We start from the raw sequence: 19,232 nt of genomic DNA, 5'->3' as shown, positions 1-19,232 counted from the left end.
TGTTGACTGCTTAATTACTTAGGCCGGCCCAGTAACCCACTGTTTACTTATATGCTTGATACGTGTTAGTTATGTGTAAGTTTTTACGTGAATGCTGTATACCGAACCTGACCTATACCGGTAACCATGTTAGGACGTGGTGACCAACGTGGTTGACAAGTAACCTAAACCTACCGAGCAACCCAATGTGAGTTCACAACTTAAAAGCATGCGTCCCGGTGGTTTGGGACACGAGACTAAAACAATCCTATCCCCTGGTAAAAGGGGATACCATTTACATACCTTCCCTAGTTATTGGGAACAAAACTTACTTTTCCTTCCCGGGTATTGGGAAACCTTTTGGTCAATTACTGTTTATACGGATTGCAACTAACGGCACTAAACGAAACTCTATCACTCAAGTCCCTACTACAAATACCGATTAGTCGCCGGGTTAGGCGAGCGGGTTATTAGTTGATAGCGCTATTTAGGTGTTTACCAGCCTCACACCGTGCCCTGGTTTGGGACGGTCGTGAACTAATGTACTCAGATATTCGTCAATGATGATAGAACATTGACATCGGGGCATCCTGCGGATACGCAACGGTTACCTAGTGTTCGGTATTGGAAAACAGTTTAGTCGCTAACTTTTGGGGTAGCTCCCCAGGGCATGTATAAACGGATAAATTAACCGGTGAAACAAAGTTTTTGGTAATTAAAACTGGACAACTAGTGAACTCACTCAGCATTATTGTTGACCCCTTACTGCATGCTTTGCAGGTAACCAGTGACGAAGGAGCTTGCAGCTTGGGAATGTGTAGTGTCTGTTCACCCTTGTGTTGGGTGTTACCTTATTTTGAAATATGAACTTTGTCTAAACTACATTACTTTTGCTTCCGCTACTTATTAACTGTTTGAACTTAAAACCTTAAACTCTGAACTTGATATTTGCTAATCCTATGGTTAGTAAGTATTACTTTTGTTATCAACTTAATTATTCGATATAATTGGTGGCTGGATCCTGGTCAGTCACGCCCCCGAAGCGGGTGTCATCCGCAGGTGGATTTTGGGGGTGTGACAGAGCCTCTTCGAGGAGTTTAAAATTCAACATCGTCTCTTTCTTATTTGGCTTGAGGTTGATGTTAATTGTTCTTTGTGTCGTTGCTCCGATTTCAACTAGGATTACAGCCTCTGATCCAAACACTAGGCTGTAGGGTATTTTCTTTGTGGCTCGTTTTCTCGGTTGTTTGAATTTCCAATAGCACATTGGGAAGCTATTCGAGCCAGTTGTTGTCGTATCTTCCTAATCGAGATTTAATCCCTTCAACAATGTTGTGGTTTATCCTATCAACCTAGCCATTGGATTGTGGGTAAGCTACCGAGCTGAATACTTGAGTACCCATGGGAGCCCAAAACGATAGATTATGCTTTCGGAAACGAAATCAGAGACCTGTTTCCCTGAGATTTTTTCCAATAGTTTTACTTTTGGCCACTTGGTGAAGTAGTTCACAGCTACCAATAAGATCTTGACTCCTCATTTGGCTAGTGGGGATGGAAGTTTATTCCCTACTTGTGAAATAGCCAAGCTGAGGAGATGGGAACGGGGTCATGTTTGAGGCTTTTGGGTACCGGAGCATGTAACTGACAAGCTTCATACTTTCGCAGTTGTTCGGAGGTATCTCGATGCATGGAAGGCCAAAAGTGTTCGAGGTTCATCAACTTTGACACTACCGATTTTGGGCCACAATGAGCTCCACATATCCCTTCGTGAACCTCTTTGATCAGATATTGGCTTTGTTCTGGGCCAACGCATTGAAGTAGTGGTGTAAGGTATCCTTTTTGTAAAGGATATCTCCTTGTAACACATATTTCCTTGACTTGATACGAACCCTTTTAGCCTCAGTCTGGCCATCAGGTAATTCACCATTTTGAGGGACCTTTCAATGGGAGTCATCCAATTTGGCCCTTTTTTAATAATCACATCTTGAACCTCAAGTCTTTGGATGGATGAGGTTTTTAACACCTCAATTAGTACCTTCTTGGTGAGGTGGGCAAACGTAGGAGATACAAGTTTGCTTAGTGCATTAGTTCTCTTGTTTTGAGATCTTGGAACTTTTTTGATGGAAAATGTTTGAAATGTGTTCATCAATTCCTTTGATTTCTCTCGGTACTAATACATGTTGGGTTCTTTGGCTATGTAGATGTTATTGTCTTAGCTTGAGAGAGTATGTAAGGACTTGAAGCTTTTGAACCCCCCATTTCTTTGGCTATGTAGTTGTCACTTATTTGGTTTGAAACAAGCAACGAGTTTGTGAAGACTTGAAGCCTTTTGACACCCATATTTTGCAAGCTTGAGCCCAGCAATCAATGCTTCATACTCAGCTTTGTTTTTTGTAGTCTAAAATTTAAGACGAAGGGCATACGTGAATTACAATTCGTTAGGATCAATTAGAACTAGCCCTGCTCCTGACCCTTCAATGTTGGAAGCCTCGTCGATAAAGAGCTTCCAGGTATGGGGGTCGGAGGGTTCAGTGGAGGTTGTATTGACTTCCATTGTGACTTTTTTAGGGACTTCTATGATGAAGTCAGCTGAGACTTGGGCTTTGACAGCTTTTTTCGGGACATAGGTGATTTTAAGCACATTCTTAATAGGTTGGTCAGTGACTACTTGTATCGGGTGTGACTGAAAGTACCTTCGAAGCCTTCTAGCCGTTTGGACTAGGGCTAGAGCAAGTTTTTTTTCAAAGAAGAATATTTGATTTCTGCTAATTTTGAAGTTTTGAAAAAGTAAACGGGTATCTGAACTTTGTTTCGTTCAACGATTAGAGCCGTACTTATGGTATTTTCAGCAGTAGAAATGTAGATAGAGGTCGTTCCTCCTGTTTCTGGAGCCGAAATGGCTAGGAGTGAAGCCAAGTGTTGCTTCATTTGGTTGAAGGCTTCCTTTTGAGGTAAAACGCTTCAAAGGTGTAAGCTTTCCTTTGAAAGTCTTTCTTGTTAGCACATCCTTTGAGGGTTGGCTTTTATGCTTTGTTTCCCCATGATGTGCCCTAGAAACGAGCACTTGACTGGATTAAGCTTTCATTTTTATCTTTCTCGAGGTTTGGAAGGTTTTGTTGTATGTCATTGAGCATTTGGTATTCCGTTTTGCTCTTGATTATCAAATCTTCAACATAAGCTTCTATGTTCTTGGCAGTTTGTTCAGTAAACGCTTTGTCAACCAGGCGTTGATAAGTGGCACCTGCGTTTCTTAAAACAAAAGGCATTTTTTGGTAGCAAAATATACCTTTATCAGTGTGTAATGCGGTTTTTTTATTCGTCTTCTTCTTTCATTAGGATCTGATGGTAACCCTTTTAGGTGTCAAGAAAACACGAGAACGGGAAGCCTGTGAGTGAGTTAACCTTGAGGTCTATCTAGGGCAGCGGGTAGCAATCCTTTGGGCATGCTTTGTCCAAGTCTTTAAAATCGATATACATTCTCCAAGACTTGTCAGGTTTTTAAACCATTACCGGATTGGCCACCCTTGATTGATACTTGACCTCTCGAAGGGTTCCGGCTAGAACAAGCTTTTCCATCTTTTGGCATTATACAAGGCTTCTTTTAGGGGCTTGACTCCGTTTCTTTTGTATAATGGGCTTAACATCAGGTGGGATCCATAACTCATGTTTCAACACTGCTACGAGGGATGTCAGTCATATCTTCGGGGCATCAAGCAAATACATAGTGCAAGAGCAGCTTTTCAAGGTATGAGAGGGTTTCATTGGAAAGGTTAGTGTTTACCCTTATCCCTTGTTGAGGATATTTTGGGTTTATGTCCAACCCTTGTATATCATTTTCGTCCTTTCTTGAGCTTTCCCCTTTAACCACAAAAGCTTCTAAGGTAGGTTGAAGGGTTGTTATCCCTTTTTCAATGAGAAACTTCACAGCGCCTTGGCCAACTGAAACTGTCATTCCGAACACACTTTGCCATGGCCTTCCTATGATGATATTATAGTTGGAAGGGATATTGATCACCGCAAAAGTGAGTTGTTCGGTTCGTCCCTTTGGTCTTTCGCTGAACAAACATTAGGGGTTATTTGGCCTAAAGGCTTGGTAGGTATGTCTGCGACACCTTCGATGGAGGATTCAGGCTGTTGAAGCTTTGAATGCTCATCGTCGCTGAGAGGGTTAAAGCGTTTCAAGCTTTTCATCAGCTGAGAGGGTTAAAGCATTTCTCAAGCATGATTTTGGAGGATTCAGACTGTTGAAGCTTTGAACGCTCATCGTCGCTGAGAGGGTTAAAGCGTTTCAAGCTTTTCATCAGCTGAGAGGGTTCAAGCTTTGTTTTCAAGGTCGACCATGTTCACTTCCTACTTTTATTCTTCAACCATTTTGTCCTTGACCCCTTTAACAAAGTGAGCCAGTTCGGAGTTGACGACTTTTTCGATCCTCTTTTTGGGTTGGAAGCAATTATTGGTATAGTGACCTTTCTATTCGTGAAACTCACAATACTGGCTTGATTATTCCAATCTTTTGTTTTTTGGCAAAGGTTGAGGTGGGCAGAAGCTGTGTTTTACCTCTTCGGTTGCCAAGATCTCTTATGTAGCCTTGGTTAAGGCTGTAAAGTTTAGGGTTTTTTCTTGGCTTGGAGGGTTCCGACCTTCAGGCCTTCTGGAATCCGAACCTTTGAACCGTTTGTCATAAGAGCCATACTGGAAGCTCCAGTTAAGAGTCTATTATTTTGTTCTTTGATGTCTATAGCTTATTCTCCTCGAATGTGGGCTTCAGCCCTTTCAAGTGTTTCTTCAAGGGTTTTGGGCAGGCATTTATTGAAGTCTCTTGTGAGATATTTGGAATTTATAGCATTCATGAACCCTGCGACCCTAATTTTTTCATCGGCGTAAGTTAAACCTTCCTTTTTGTAACTTTTGATGAAGTCTCTGAGACTTTCATCATCACGTTGTTTGGTCTGGAAGATTACCGTGGCGTCATTGACATGCCTCTATTGTTATAGGGAACTTTTGCTAAGATCGTCAAAGGTCTGAACGCTTCGTCCAGGAAGGTCATTGAACCATATGCCAGAAGGCCCTTCAAGGGTTTGCATGAACATGAGACAACATTCGGAGTTGGGTCATTTTTCAATTCTTGCAGTCCCGGCGAAGATTTTTAGTACCGTGATGGCATCTTTATCTGGGTTTAAAAGTCGTACTCAACAATTTGTTGGGAGAAGCAAGACAAGTTGTTGGCCTTGTAAGGTTTTGAGAGGTATTTTGCTACCCTTGAAGCTGGGTTACCGTTTGAGGTACCCTGGTGAGTGGTTGGTACTTGGTTGATGAAGTTAAGGTTAAAGCCTTGAAGGCGTTCTGTGTCATCATCCAGCTTTCACGTGCTGTAAAGGAAATTGTGCCGTCATCTGTGTCATGAGCTAGGGCATAAGGTTAAAGCCTTAAAGGCTTTCTGATGGTACTCGTAAAAGATGCCATTATCTGTGTCATAAGGTTAAAGCCTTAAAGGCTTACAGCATAAGTCAATCCCATGTATGTCCTCATGACCGCACCTCGAGCCAAAGGCAGGGTGGCCATGGCTTGTTTTCACGAAGTAGCAATGGGAGGGGGAACACTTGAAGTTGGTGATTGCCATAATCGATCAACAGTGGTTTTATGCCCCATAGGTGCACTGGTTGTAACGGGTTGGGAGGTAAATAAGGGAAAAACAGTTGGACTTGGCCTCCCAAAACCTTAAAGGCTTGAGTGGTTGGTCTGTCACACTAGGACCAGCTTCAAGGTAAGATGTGGCTGAACGTGAGCTGCTAAAAGGAAGAGATGGAGGGCCATGTGATAATGAGGGTTCAGACTCCTCATAATTTAGACTTATTCTCACCCTTTTTTCCCTTTCTAAGCTCACATGCTAGTTGAGAAGAAATCTCAGTTGTAAGAAATTTCTAGCTAGTCACTCGGGTGTTAGATCTATGTGTTCCGGTGTATGCATTACATCGATTTAAGTAGGTGCCACCCCTGACCGAGATGGGTTTGTGTTTGAAAAGAAGTGAACTCCGGGAACATATCCCGGTGGAGTATTTCCGGGAGTAGAAAGAGGTGTAGATAAGACCGGTGAGATCCGACCCGAATTTGGTGTTAAATCGGTGTTGTTAGGCACCTGATTTACCTGATCGAGAGACTCGCTTTCAGACATGATGTAAAGAGAAAATGGAGCTACACAACTGGTCTTTAAGATAAAGTAAGCGGTGTAGCCCCACGGTGGGCGCCAACTTGTTGATGCAAGAAATACAAGACCAAGGCCTGTAGCGATATCTCTGGGATAAAAGGGTTCAAGGGTTCGATTAGCCTAACGCAGGTCGTGGGGTCCCCCCACGTTTGCAAGACGTGGAGAGAGATTCACTAGTATTGTTTTTATCTTCCTTAGATCTTGAGCTGATTAGAAATCAGCCCAGAAAGCGATCGTTGGAGAAAATGAATTATTTAGTGTGAAGAAGAGAAGCAAGCATGAAGCTAGTTCTCAAGAGGGAGAAGGAGAATCAGAGAGTTAGAGTGACATCTGCTGATCCTGGAGTGAATGACATGGTGGAATGGCCTGCATTTTATAGGGGCAGGTGTTTTTCAAAGCAGAAACCCGTGACTAGTGAATCTGTGCTTGCAGTGAGGGGTTTGCCCATTTTGGGGGTTGAAGGGTTTGGACCTGCGGACAAAAGGGTGTGCTCTTCCACATGTTCTGGTTGCGGCTGGGCAGAAGGTTTCACACGTTAAGTGTTGATGTGACCGGACACTGTGTCACACCCCCAAAATACCACCTAGGGAATGTCCCCGCGAGGAGTGTGACGCGCCAGGATCCAAGCCACCAATCACATTGAACTCATAGATATATTTGAATAAAACTTTCATTGATTAACCTTAAGTGTTACAACGTTACAAAGAGTTCACAGTGTACAACGGAAGCATAATTCATTTGTTAAGTTTTTATAAAACACATGTAAAAACCTTTAGCCTTGTGTTGCGATTCCATGTATCCCGACCCATGACCACTCCAGCCTTCCAGACAGCAAGTTCCAATGTTACAACCCTATAGACCTGCAAGCATGCAGACAAGTGTGTCAGACAACGCTGGTGAGTTCAAAGTTTTGTTAACGTGTTTAGTTACCAGTTATGTGTATAAAACAGTTTAACGATTTGATTTGATGTTGTTATTACTCGATTACCGTATGTGGCGACTAGTTGTGAATGCCCAACCCCAATGCCTCCATTTAGGCATTGGTCATGAGGTCAAGGTATCAAACAACCTTGAATAGATGTAAGGGGTCTTATATGTACACGATGAGAATGCCCAACCCCAATGCCTCTAACTAGGCATTGGTCATGAAGTCCAGGTAATTAGTTCACGCCCGTCCTTTCGGCCCGGTGTGAGGGTGCCAAACCTAATAGCGCTATCAACTAAATACCTCGTTGCTTCTTCAGCAACACGGTAGATGTATGGGGTCTTACATGATTTATACTGTGTTCAATAACCAACATCCCAAATAACAGTTTACCCAGTATTCCCTTTAGAAACGTTTACCAGATGTCCCAAACCACCGGGACGCATGCTTAGAAAAGTGCAGTGAACTCACCTTAGATTGCTCGGTATGTTACGTTACTTGTTTAATAGTTGCTCAACACACCCTAACATGGGTATCAGTTACAATCAGTTTCGAATGCATTTATACTAGATCTTTCACATACAATTAATTCACGTATTCTAGAATCACATACCACACTTATAATTTACACAGATTTCACATAACATCATACAAGTCACAACAGTAATTCATGCGACACACTAGTTCATTATCATCATATATTCACATAGTATATATTCAGGTCATGTATGAGGTCACATTATTTATTCATGTTCAACAACCACCCAACAATCCACACTAGCTTAATTAATCGAACGCGGCCCAACCCAAATGTATACGATTAATACGCGGCCCAACAGCCAGAGTCCAGCACAACACACAAGTGGGCCGTGACCTGTGCGCCCAATATAATTAACTTGATATAGGTGTGTGTGGCCTAATTTATAAAATCCATTAATGTTGCAAGTTTGTAAAAGGATCCAGTGTACAATTTCAACAAAGTGTGAGAATCCAACAAGTGGGGCCAGCCTCATAAATGTGTAATCAGAAACATATATTCTATTTCATTCTTTTCACATCAACTGGAGAAGACAAAATAATTTAAAACACACAATTCAAATTAAGCAATTCCATGTGTTGTACCTTAGGCATCTATCCTTGTACACTCCATGAAAATACATGCTCAAGCGTTCAAGAAAACTAAAACCCAGTTCACTAAATCCTACGGTTTCATATTTGTGCTTTCAAATATTTCATGTTCACTATCTTTCTTATTATCCATACAACCCCAACAATGAAGAATGATAATTTATATTCCATCTTTCATACAAGGACTCAAATGAAAATCAACACATACACGTTCATGAGTATAAACGACATAATATCCTCATTCATGACTTTTCATACAAAAATCCCAAAAATCACAGCAGACTAATGTGCGGCTTACTCAAACATGTACTCAACTAAAACCACATGGTTGTGAAGAAATCAAGGATAATCACATTTATACTACAAAGTCAAAATCATAAAAGATGCATACATGAATTAGCAGCATACTTTTGTGAGTGGACAATTATTTTTTTAAAACAATAATCATCATTACATGGCATCACGTGAATATTGGCAAGACAACCAAACTTGGAGCATACTCTTGAGGATAAGGGTTTTAATTAAAAGTCAAAATCATCATTGGGGACTAAAGTTTGTTTTGACGGCACATCTTGGAAAGAGAGGCAGACATCATGTCATTTTAGTCATAAAAGTCAATTGATTCCCTAAGAAAATTGGAGGCTAATAATGATTGCATCAGTCCATCATACAAATAAATCATTAACAACCATATTCACAAAATCACTAGCACAAGGTTTTATCTACCAAAGAAAACGAATCACGTCAAGGATCAGTCATACCAGTTAAACGGTGGTGTAGTGTCGACGTGGAAAAGGTAGATGATTTCACAACGAGAGAGCTCCGAGGTGTGAGTTTCCGTCGAGGGGGTGGGGGTAGGGTTAGGGGACTTGTGGTTTTGCGAAGAAATAAAACTATACACTATATAAGATGTTTGTATGCGTTCACATAGCTGGGTCGGACCCCTTATGGACTCGAGATCAATGGGCCGAGGAGTAGAGAGGAAAGGGAGAAAGTGTGTGGCCCGAAATCAAGTGTGCTAAATATGCGACCCGAGTGTGTGTGCAACCAGGTATTGCAAAGCATAAGCATGTTACTACTAAACATTTAACAACTCACTTATCAGCCCAAACATAATAAATATTTCAATCATTCACACATCGCACTCATGTTATAACATAAAACGAATCGTGACAGCAAGTTATACATAGAAAAGGACCTTGAGATTTCGGGTTGTCACACACTGTGCTTGTCCTTTTTACTGTTCATGACCGTTGGACCATTTCCGAACCTTTTAACCTTTTAACCTTTTAAGCAGTTGTGTCTCTAATCAGTTTATTAAGGTTTAAGCTACCCCGTCATCAGTACGTATTATTTCCATATTAGTAAATCATTACAAACTCAAAGACGTCAAAACTTATATTTTTTCGAGCTCGAACAGGGTACACGGATTCTCATGGTCAGCCCTGGTGCCCCCCTGTTATGATATATACGTGACAGTTAGATTATAATGTTTGTTGTAACAGAAAACCGTCTACACCCTACATAGTGTCAGCGCAATTTAATCCATCATCTTAAACTGAAGAGATTGGTTTTAAATTGTGTGATGCGCTCCGATACGTTTTGTCCAAAAATCTGATGCGCAATGCGAGTGTGATGCGTTATTTATAAAAAAATAACAAAAAAATATTTATACATAACAACTTACAAAAACATACTTAAACTAGAACAACTAACGTAATAAGAAGATAAGAATTGTGCTTTTTGGTTCAAATCAAGCATCCTAAATGTTTCTAGAACCACAAAATGTGTTTAAAAACCGTAATGGTCCAAATCAAGCGCAATAATCTCGCATCATAAACAATAAACAATGATGCGTGCATCGGAACGCATTATGCGAAATAAGCGCAATAATCTCGCATCATGTAATCGCAACGCTTCAGCTGTTGCGATGCGCTCTCATCAGCACATCGGGCGCATCACGCATTATGCGCGCATTTTAAAACCAAGCTGAAGAGTCGTCAATTTGATAAGACACTTAAAGCTAATTAATCAATTTCCTTTTGAGATGCTTCCCAGAGCTGTTGTTCTATCCCCAACTTCCTCAATTCCGTTAGCCCTCATTCAACTGCAAGGAACCAAAACATTCAAACGGGTTCGGACGGGCTGGTGCCGGTGGTCCAACAAATGTTTGTCTAAGTATCAACCTCTCTTTTGACCCGTTCCGTTTTAGCTAAAAAAATTTAATTTTTGTATTTATTTGTTTATTGATAACTGTGAAAATCGTTACCATAAAACTCATGCAATATGTATGCATTTATCTACAAAAGACCATGCGTTGGCAAAAAATAATCTTAGAGGTGGTAGTTCTCAAAAAGATTAAACCCTACCGGGCCGATTTTGAGTTTATCCAAAAAAAAAAATCAAACCCTCTCAGGCCAATTTTGAGTTCCAACCAACAACACTACGTTGAATCTACATAACATATACAATCGACATAGAAAGGAAAACATATACATTGGCAAGTATAGAAACCATTTGAAAAACTCACTAACAATAAGCGGGTTCTTAAGTCTTTGTCTGTGTAACGTGCATATTTAATCCATTGTAGGGAGTTTAAATCTGCCATCACAAGAAAAACAGACATTATGAGACAACCAAATTATAATAAACATGAAAGCACAAGACAATTAAGATGCAAACTTTTAATAGTTAACCCCTGGTTCAAGTGTACCCAAGCCAAACTTAATTACCCGTCTTGACCAAAAAAATGAGAAGGTGCAGATTTGACTTTTGAGGTCAAAAATTGATAAGAGGTTTGTAATTGTGATCTGATAGACTATCACAGAATGCAAAGGGATTCATTAATCCATTAACAATTTGTATCTATTCTCTTTGTATCAGTAATGCCAGCTCATCGTGTCACCTCTAACCGGAAGTATATACTTACTGCTGAATGTAATCTCCGATATAACTATCTTGTGGTGGACACTTGCTATGGATCACTGAGTTATATGAGTATACCTTTAAAAAAAAAAAAACAAAAGTTACAACAAAAATAAATCTAAGAACCTTTGAGTAAGTTTCTTAGTTTAATTCACCTGAAAATGTTGATTCAGTACTATTTATACATGAAAGAAAACATTAAACATACCTGTTATGGCCGACAGGGCAGTGGAGAATCCAGTGAGAGAAGACGACATGGAGTTCGACATCTTTGTCAAGATGATTTGATTCCTCCTTAGGGTGCTAACTGATGATGGGACTTAGAAACCGAAAAGGGTATCGGTTAGGAGAAGAGGTCGTTCGTGATGATGTTATGGCTAATGGGGTGTGTGAATTGTGTAACTGAGAGTAACCCCTTAACCTCCACATAATTCTCCTTATATAAGCACCCAGGAGGAAACCTAATTAGTTAATAAGGGTAATATGGTCCATCAACAATTACCAACTAATTATTTAATAGGTTCTAATATATTTTGATCTCTATAATGTAAATGATTATGATGGCTATAGATTAAATATTAATACGTAACATATTTAATCTTACATTCTCCCACTTAGCCGAGTAATCATTTACTATGAGTATTAGATAAGCCTGATCAGGAGTTAACACTCATTTTAGCCTTAAACAAGTATTATAGCAGAGAAATACAGCCGTTGAATCATTATGCGACTCAGGACCCCCATTAATCATACTATAGCCTTAATTTAAAACCTAATCGTCATGATCAAAATACGTGTAAGCCCTTTGTTTGATTTGTAACTTTTATTTGTCTATATGCCATTATACCGGTTGAACATATTCTAACAGACATACAAAATCAAACTTGAGGAAATTTCATTAATCATAAAACATAAGCTAGTTCAATATGCTCAAATAAGGTCTTTACTAAATCCCATATTCCGAACATGTTCTTCGTAAACCTTAGGAGGGAGACCTTTAGTCATCGGATCCGCAAGCATATCCTTAGTACTAATATACTCGATACAAAGATTATTTTCCTCAACTCGTTCACGTACAAATAGATATTTCGTATCGAGATATAAACCAGCTCCAGTCGAACTGTTACTGTTCGAGAAACTAACGGCAGCTGAATTATCACAGTAAAGCTTCAATGGTCTAGAAATGGAATTAACGATTTTGAGTCCAGTGACCAGGTTTCTAAGCAACATTCCATGACAGGTTGCGTTATAAACAGCAATATATTCTGCCATCATTGTGGAAGTTGTGGTCAACTGTTGTTTATGACTCTTCCAAGAGATAGGGCCGCCTGCTAACATAAAGATATAGCCCGAAGTGGATTTCTTGTCATCTTTGCATTTGGCAAAGTCAGAATCAGAATAGCCCACCACTTCTAAATGATCACTTCTTCTATAAGTCAGTTTATAGTCTTTCGTCCCTTGCAGATATCGAAGTACCTTCTTAGCTGCTTTCCAGTGATCTAGGCCAGGATTAGTCTGATAACGGCCTAGCATTCCAGCAATATAAGCGATATCTGGGCGAGTACAGACTTGAGCATACATCAAGCTCCCGACTACTGACGCGTAAGGTATCTGGCTCATTTTCTCCTTCTCAACCTCTGTTGTCAGACACTGGAATGAACCGAAAACATCTCCTTTAACTACTGGAGCGACGGAGGGTTTGCACTGTTGCATGTTGTATCGTGTAAGGACACGATCTATGTAGGCCCTTTGGAACAATCCTAAGATCCCTTTGTTTCTATCTCGGTGAATTTCGATGCCAATGACGTAAGAAGCATCTCCGAGATCCTTCATGTCGAAGTTATGCGAGAGTAAACGCTTCGACTCATGCAATATGTCTAAACTATTACTTGCCAATAGAATATCATCTACGTAAAGGACAAGTATAGTAAAGTTACTCCCACTCATCTTGAGGTAGGTGCATTGATCCACTTGATTCTTCATAAAACCTTGTTTCTTCATGACTTCATCAAACTTGAGGTACCATTGACGTGATGCTTGTTTTAACCCGTAAATGGATTTCTTCAACTTACAGACTAGATGCTCCTGACCCTCAGGTTTAAAGCCTTCAGGTTGTTTCATGTAAACATCTTCGTCCAAATCTCCGTTAAGGAAAGCGGTTTTAACGTCCATCTGATGCAGCTCTAAATCGAAATGAGCTACTAGGGCCATGATGATCCTTAATGAATCTTTACGAGAGACAGGTGAAAACGTCTCTTGATAATCAATTCCCTCTTTCTGAGTGTAGCCCTTTGCAACCAATCTCGCTTTGTAGCGTTCAACGTTCCCATTCGGATCCAGTTTTGTTTTGAACACCCATTTGCATCCTACGGGTTTGACTCCGTTGGGTAATTCTACCAAATCCCAAACGTCATTTTTCTTCATGGATTCAAGCTCATCAATCATTGCTTTATTCCATTCAGAAGACTGATCACTGCTAATGGCTTCATTGTAAGAGATAGGATCATTGAGCTTTCCGGGATCCATTTCAGTCAGGTAGGTAACATAATCATCCCAATTAGGAGGCCTTCTTTGCCTGGATGACCTCCTGAGTGGATTATCGGGTACAGCGTTGTCTTGGTTTTGAGCGTTTGATGTGCCTTCGTCATGAGGTATAATGGGTTCTGATTGTGGAGGTGAATTTGGAGTTGGTGCAGTAGCTTCAGGTACAGTAGTTGCATTGGGTACAAGAGGAGTAATCGAAGTAATGGTAAGCGACGAGTCTCTCCCCCCCGCGTCTTGTACTTCTTGCAATTCTTCGTAAGGGTTGGTACTGCTCCCACTGACCTTGAAATCCTCCAGGAACGTGGCACGCTTGGTTTCAACAATACGGGTGACGTGGGAAGGACAATAGAAACGATAACCCTTAGAGTTCTCAGGATACCCGATAAAGAAACAGGTAACTGTTTTAGGGTCAAGTTTCCTTAGGAAAGGATTGTAAAATTTTGCTTCAGCAATGCAGCCCCATACTTTCATATATTTAAGACTCGGTTTCCTTCCTGTCCAAAGTTCATAAGGAGTTTTAGGGACAGACTTAGAAGGAACTCTATTGAGTATATGAACAGCTGCTTTTAACGCTTCAGTCCAGAGGAATAATGGTAAATTAGTGTTGGCTAACATACTGCGCACCATGTTCATAAGGGTACGGTTTCTTCTTTCAACGACACCATTCTGCTGAGGTGTACCAGGCATGGTGTATTGGTTCACAATCCCCTGGCCCTTACAAAACTCATAAAATGGACCAGGAGCTTGACCCACATCAGTATGTCTTCCATAATATTCACCGCCTCTATCTGATCTCACAACTTTAATCTGACGATCTAATTGCTTTTCAACTTCAGCCTTATAATCTTTAAAAGTTGTTAGAGATTCAGATTTCTCCTTAATAATATTCAAGTACATGTAACGAGAATAATCATCAATAAAAGTGATAAATGAAGTAAGTCCTGTTATGCCAGCGATTTGGTAGGGACCACTAATGTCAGTATGAATGAGTTCTAATAAATTAGAGCTCCTAGTGGCACCTTTCTTATTCGCTAATGTCATTTTACCTTTAAGACATTTGACACATGTTCCAAAATCAGAGAAATCGAGAGGAGGTAAGACTTCATCCTTTACAAGACGATTTAATCGTTCTTTTGAAATGTGGCCTAAACGCTGATGCCACAACATGGATGAAGTCTCTAAGTCTCGTTTCTCTTCCATCTTTGTGAGTGATTCATTAATGTTATATGACAACAAAGATTTGGAAAAGTTATCTTCTAGTTCTAATCTATAGAGACGACCATCCAGAAAACCAGTACCATAAAGAACAGAATCATAATGGATAGAGAGTTTGTGATGACCATGGGAAACAATAAAACCGTCCATGTCTAACTTTGGTCCTGATACAAGGTTCCGAGTTACCTCAGGAACATATAAGGTATCATAAAGTTTAATACATAAACCAGTTTTCATAACTAATTGTAATGTTCCAATGGCCTTCAATTCTAATTCTCGATCATCCCCAACCTTAAGCGTTCTTTGGTTTCTTTCCAGCTTCCGGATTGAAAGGAATCCCTGAGTAGAATTGGTAATGTGAACCATAGAACCAGAATCAAACCACCAAGAATTAGCAGGAACACTTAAATTATAGGACTCAAGTATCATAAAATAATCGTTACCTTTCTTAGCCAGCCACTCCTTGAAGTCAGGGCATTCCTTCTGCATGTGTCCTGTCTTTTTACAGAACTTGCAGCGGATACTGCCTAAGGAGTTCTTAGAGCTGGAAGGTGCACTTGTATTATGATTAGGATTAGGCCTTTGGACTTTTGAAGCATCCTTCCTCTGATAATTGTTCTTCCTCTTCTTAGAGTTGGAGGTAGTGAAGTTTGCAACATCAGTATGGCGATCCATCCTCATACGCTCTTCCTCCTGTACGCACATAGCGACCAGCTCACTCATTGTCCATTTTCCCTTCTGAGTGTTGTAGTTGATCTTGAATGCTTCAAAAGACGAAGGAAGCGAAGTGATGATAAAATGAACGAGGAAACCATCACTGATTTCCATTTCCAGCCCCTTCAGCTTATTGGCCATGTCATTCATCATCATGATGTGCTCGCGAATGTCGCTCCTCCCATCATACTTAGTAGTCACCAGCTTGAGAATAAGTGTACTAGCGTGTGCTTTAGACGTCCCCTTGAACTGCGCCTCCACAGAAGCCAAGTAGGTTTTAGCATCTTCAGAATCAGGAATAGCTCCCCTGATAGCGTTGCTTATGGACTGCTTCATAAACATGAGACACATGCGGTTACACCTAGTCCACTTTTCATGAAGTATCTGCTCAGCAGCAGTACTCTGAGTGGTAAGGTCCGCTGGCTTATTCTCCCTAAGAGCGTAATCAAAATCCAGCAGCCCAAGCGTAAGCATAAGAGCATCCTTCCATGCAGCAAAGTTATCACCAGTCAAAGACGGAATCCCTTGATTGGGCGCTGATAGTGGAAATAAGATGAGCAAGTTATGATACTAAGGAAGAAGTCCTAATGTGATCTAAGGGCACGTTAAACTAAGGCAGGCATAAATAATGACCATTTTACATAATGAAGCTGTGATAATGTCTATTACTAACATCAAAATAATAGACTTAGTTAAAAAATTCTACTTAAACGAAAACAAAACAGCTTTGGCCAGAAGTGTAATCATTTAAGCATATGTGCAAAATGGTTGTAACAAATCAGCTTTGGCCAGAAATTGAAACAATCACTTTAGTTATGCACTTGTTAAGTATGCCATCTATGAAAGAATTAAATCAGCTTTGGCCAGATATTAAAACATTCATGCTTATGATGCACACTTAACATAGCTTTCGTAATACTTGAATGATAAGTAGATGTATCAAGTCAGCTTTGCCAGAAATGATATATCAAAAGCTCATTCAAGTTAAGCTATTCTGGTTTTGCAAAACATTATCTGATTCTGATTAATTAACTAAGTAAATTACAAAACCATTTATTTAATAGCAAACCACCCGTTAGCGCGGATCGAACCAGCTCCAGTCGAACTGTTAGGCCTTGTGCGATCCGTTATGCCTTGTGTGATCCATTATGCCTTGTGCGATCCATAAGGCCCAAGTAAACTTGTGCGATCCATTATGCCTTGTGCGATCCATAAGGCCCAAGTAAACTTGTGCGATCAGTAAGGCCCTGTGCGATCCGTTATGCCTTGTGCGATCCATTATGCCTTGTGCGATCCATAAGGCCCAAGTAAACTTGTGCGATCCGTTATGCCTTGTGCGATCCATTATGCCTTGTGCGATCCATAAGGCCCAAGTAAACTTGTGCGATCAGTAAGGCCCAAGTAAACTTGTGCGATCAGTAAGGCCCACGTAAACTTGTGCGATTATCTTATGCGATCAGATCATCTCTTATGTGATCTGATCTTGTGCGATTATCTTATGCGATCAGATCATCTCTTATGTGATCTTGTGCGATCCAGTTGTTGTTTATGGTTATAACAACTGAAAATTCGAAATTTATGAATTGTGATAGAGTTTCCTATTATAATATTGATCTATTTTTATCATAAAATTTCGAAAATCATAATTGTTTATCTTATTAACATATTTCGAAAAACCGTATTAGAAAAAATAGATCAAAATCAGGAAAACATATAACAATTCAAATCATAATCCAAAACTTATAGGATATTTCGAATTTTAACTAAGAACATGATGAACCCTAAATAATTAAACATGAATTCTGGAACCCGAAACCTGAATTTTAAGACTTCTAAACAGATTTCGGTTGTAAAACATAAACCCAGTTAATTTCGAATGAGCATATGCTTAATCTTTTTCCGAAAAACAATGATTTCGAGTCCATCTTCATGACCCGAAAACGGCTGTGATAGTTTTAAAGGTACAAAAATCCGTTTTCTAAGTTTGAATCCCAGAATTATGGATACGAAAACAGAACTGACTAATCAACATATGCTCTGATACCACATGTTGATTCAGTTCTGTTTATACATGAAAGAAAACAGTAAACATACCTGTTATGGCCGACAGGGAAGTGGAGAATCCAGTGAGAGAAGACGACATGGAGTTCGACATCTTTGTCAAGATGATTTGGTTCCTCCTTAGGGTGCTAACTGATGATGGGACTTAGAAACCGAAAAGGGTATCGGTTAGGAGAAGAGGTCGTTCGTGATGATGTTATGGCTAATGGGGTGTGTGAATTGTGTAACTGAGAGTAACCCCTTAACCTCCACATAATTCTCCTTATATAAGCACCCAGGAGGAAACCTAATTAGTTAATAAGGGTAATATGGTCCATCAACAATTACCAACTAATTATTTAATAGGTTCTAATATATTTTGATCTCTATAATGTAAATGATTATGATGGCTATAGATTAAATATTAATACGTAACATATTTAATCTTACAGAAAAAACATAGGATGTGTTGATAATTTTATTTCTAGTTGATATATAATCTAGCAGGTGGTCCTAACCCAACACAATGTGTCTCATATAGTGATATTAAATATTACACAATGTTATAACCCGGCCTCATTTTGACCCATTACCCAGGCCCCAACAACGGTAACTTTCATGCATAACTTATCACAGACTCACAGTTATAACTAATACACATCCACCTATATAGAGAATAACACAGCCACTAATGATAAACCGAGAACATGTTATGTGCTAACCTGAGCTCTACGTGAGTGAAGGAAGTGTCGTGTTTAACGCAAGTGTGCTCGGCTGCTGAAAGATAAGCGGTTACATATATGCATCGAACATTGTACTCATAAACTCTTTTCTGGTCATACACTGGGTTAAACACCTCAATAAATCCTAAAATTGAAATAGTTACCATCTAATTACATAAACTTTACCTTCCCATATCTTCAGCCACCTTTTGTATAGCGGCAATAGAGACTGCACACAAGCTGTTTGACAAAATGTCCTTCTGCAATAAAAAAACAATTATATTATATTCAATTCAACTTATGAACTGCAACTGAACCACTGTTTCAAGGTTGGTGTTAGAAATTAGGTGATTTTGTGGGTTTACATCGTTAACTACCTTGCCACTGTTGGAGATTTGAACCGGATCTGGTGACCTACGGAGGAACCCTAGTGCCGTGGAGCCGCTGCTATGCCATACCTCCCTCACCATCTTTTCTTCTCAAGCTGCATCAGGAACTCCGGCCGGAAACATCCACACCTCACTTTCTATCTCTCGTTTCCCCCTATCAAATTTTGAAATAATATAAGAGAGGGGGATACCTTTTTAGGTTGTGGGTTGAAGTCGAAGAGCAACATTTTGGGTTTTAAATATTTGTATAGAGTAAACTTTCGTTTTGCTCCTTGTGGTTTGTTGGTTTTAATGCTTTTGTCTCAAACCTTTAAAAATGGACATTTTACTCCCTAATGTTTCGATCTTGTCTCCAGTTTGCTCCAAGGCTCTAACTCAATTAAAATTTTCAATTTAAGATAGGGGTATTTTGCTAATTTTACTAATACAAGTATTTAATTTTATTT

At 39.8% G+C, this 19,232-nt stretch overlaps 1 long non-coding RNA gene across 2 annotated transcripts; it reads right to left on the bottom strand.

Moving 5' to 3' along the window:
• Positions 1-10,684: 10,684 nt before the first annotated feature.
• On the bottom strand, positions 10,685-18,966 carry LOC110926106. Of its 2 annotated transcripts, XR_002584980.2 has the most exons (5): positions 18,775-18,966; positions 18,584-18,654; positions 18,398-18,449; positions 11,167-11,240; positions 10,685-10,838 (listed from the first exon to the last, which is right to left on the bottom strand). It is a non-coding gene; the product is annotated as an uncharacterized LOC110926106 (long non-coding RNA). The 2 variants fall into 2 exon arrangements; XR_002584981.2 differs by lacking the exon at positions 11,167-11,240.
• Between the last annotated feature and the right edge of the window lie 266 nt (positions 18,967-19,232).

The sequence above is a fragment of the Helianthus annuus genome, chromosome 17, assembly GCF_002127325.2.
Source record: "Helianthus annuus cultivar XRQ/B chromosome 17, HanXRQr2.0-SUNRISE, whole genome shotgun sequence".
Taxonomy (NCBI): Eukaryota; Viridiplantae; Streptophyta; class Magnoliopsida; order Asterales; family Asteraceae; genus Helianthus; species Helianthus annuus.
The sequence above is the reverse complement of the archived record's forward strand: the minus strand, read 5'-3'. Positions and strand labels throughout refer to the sequence as shown.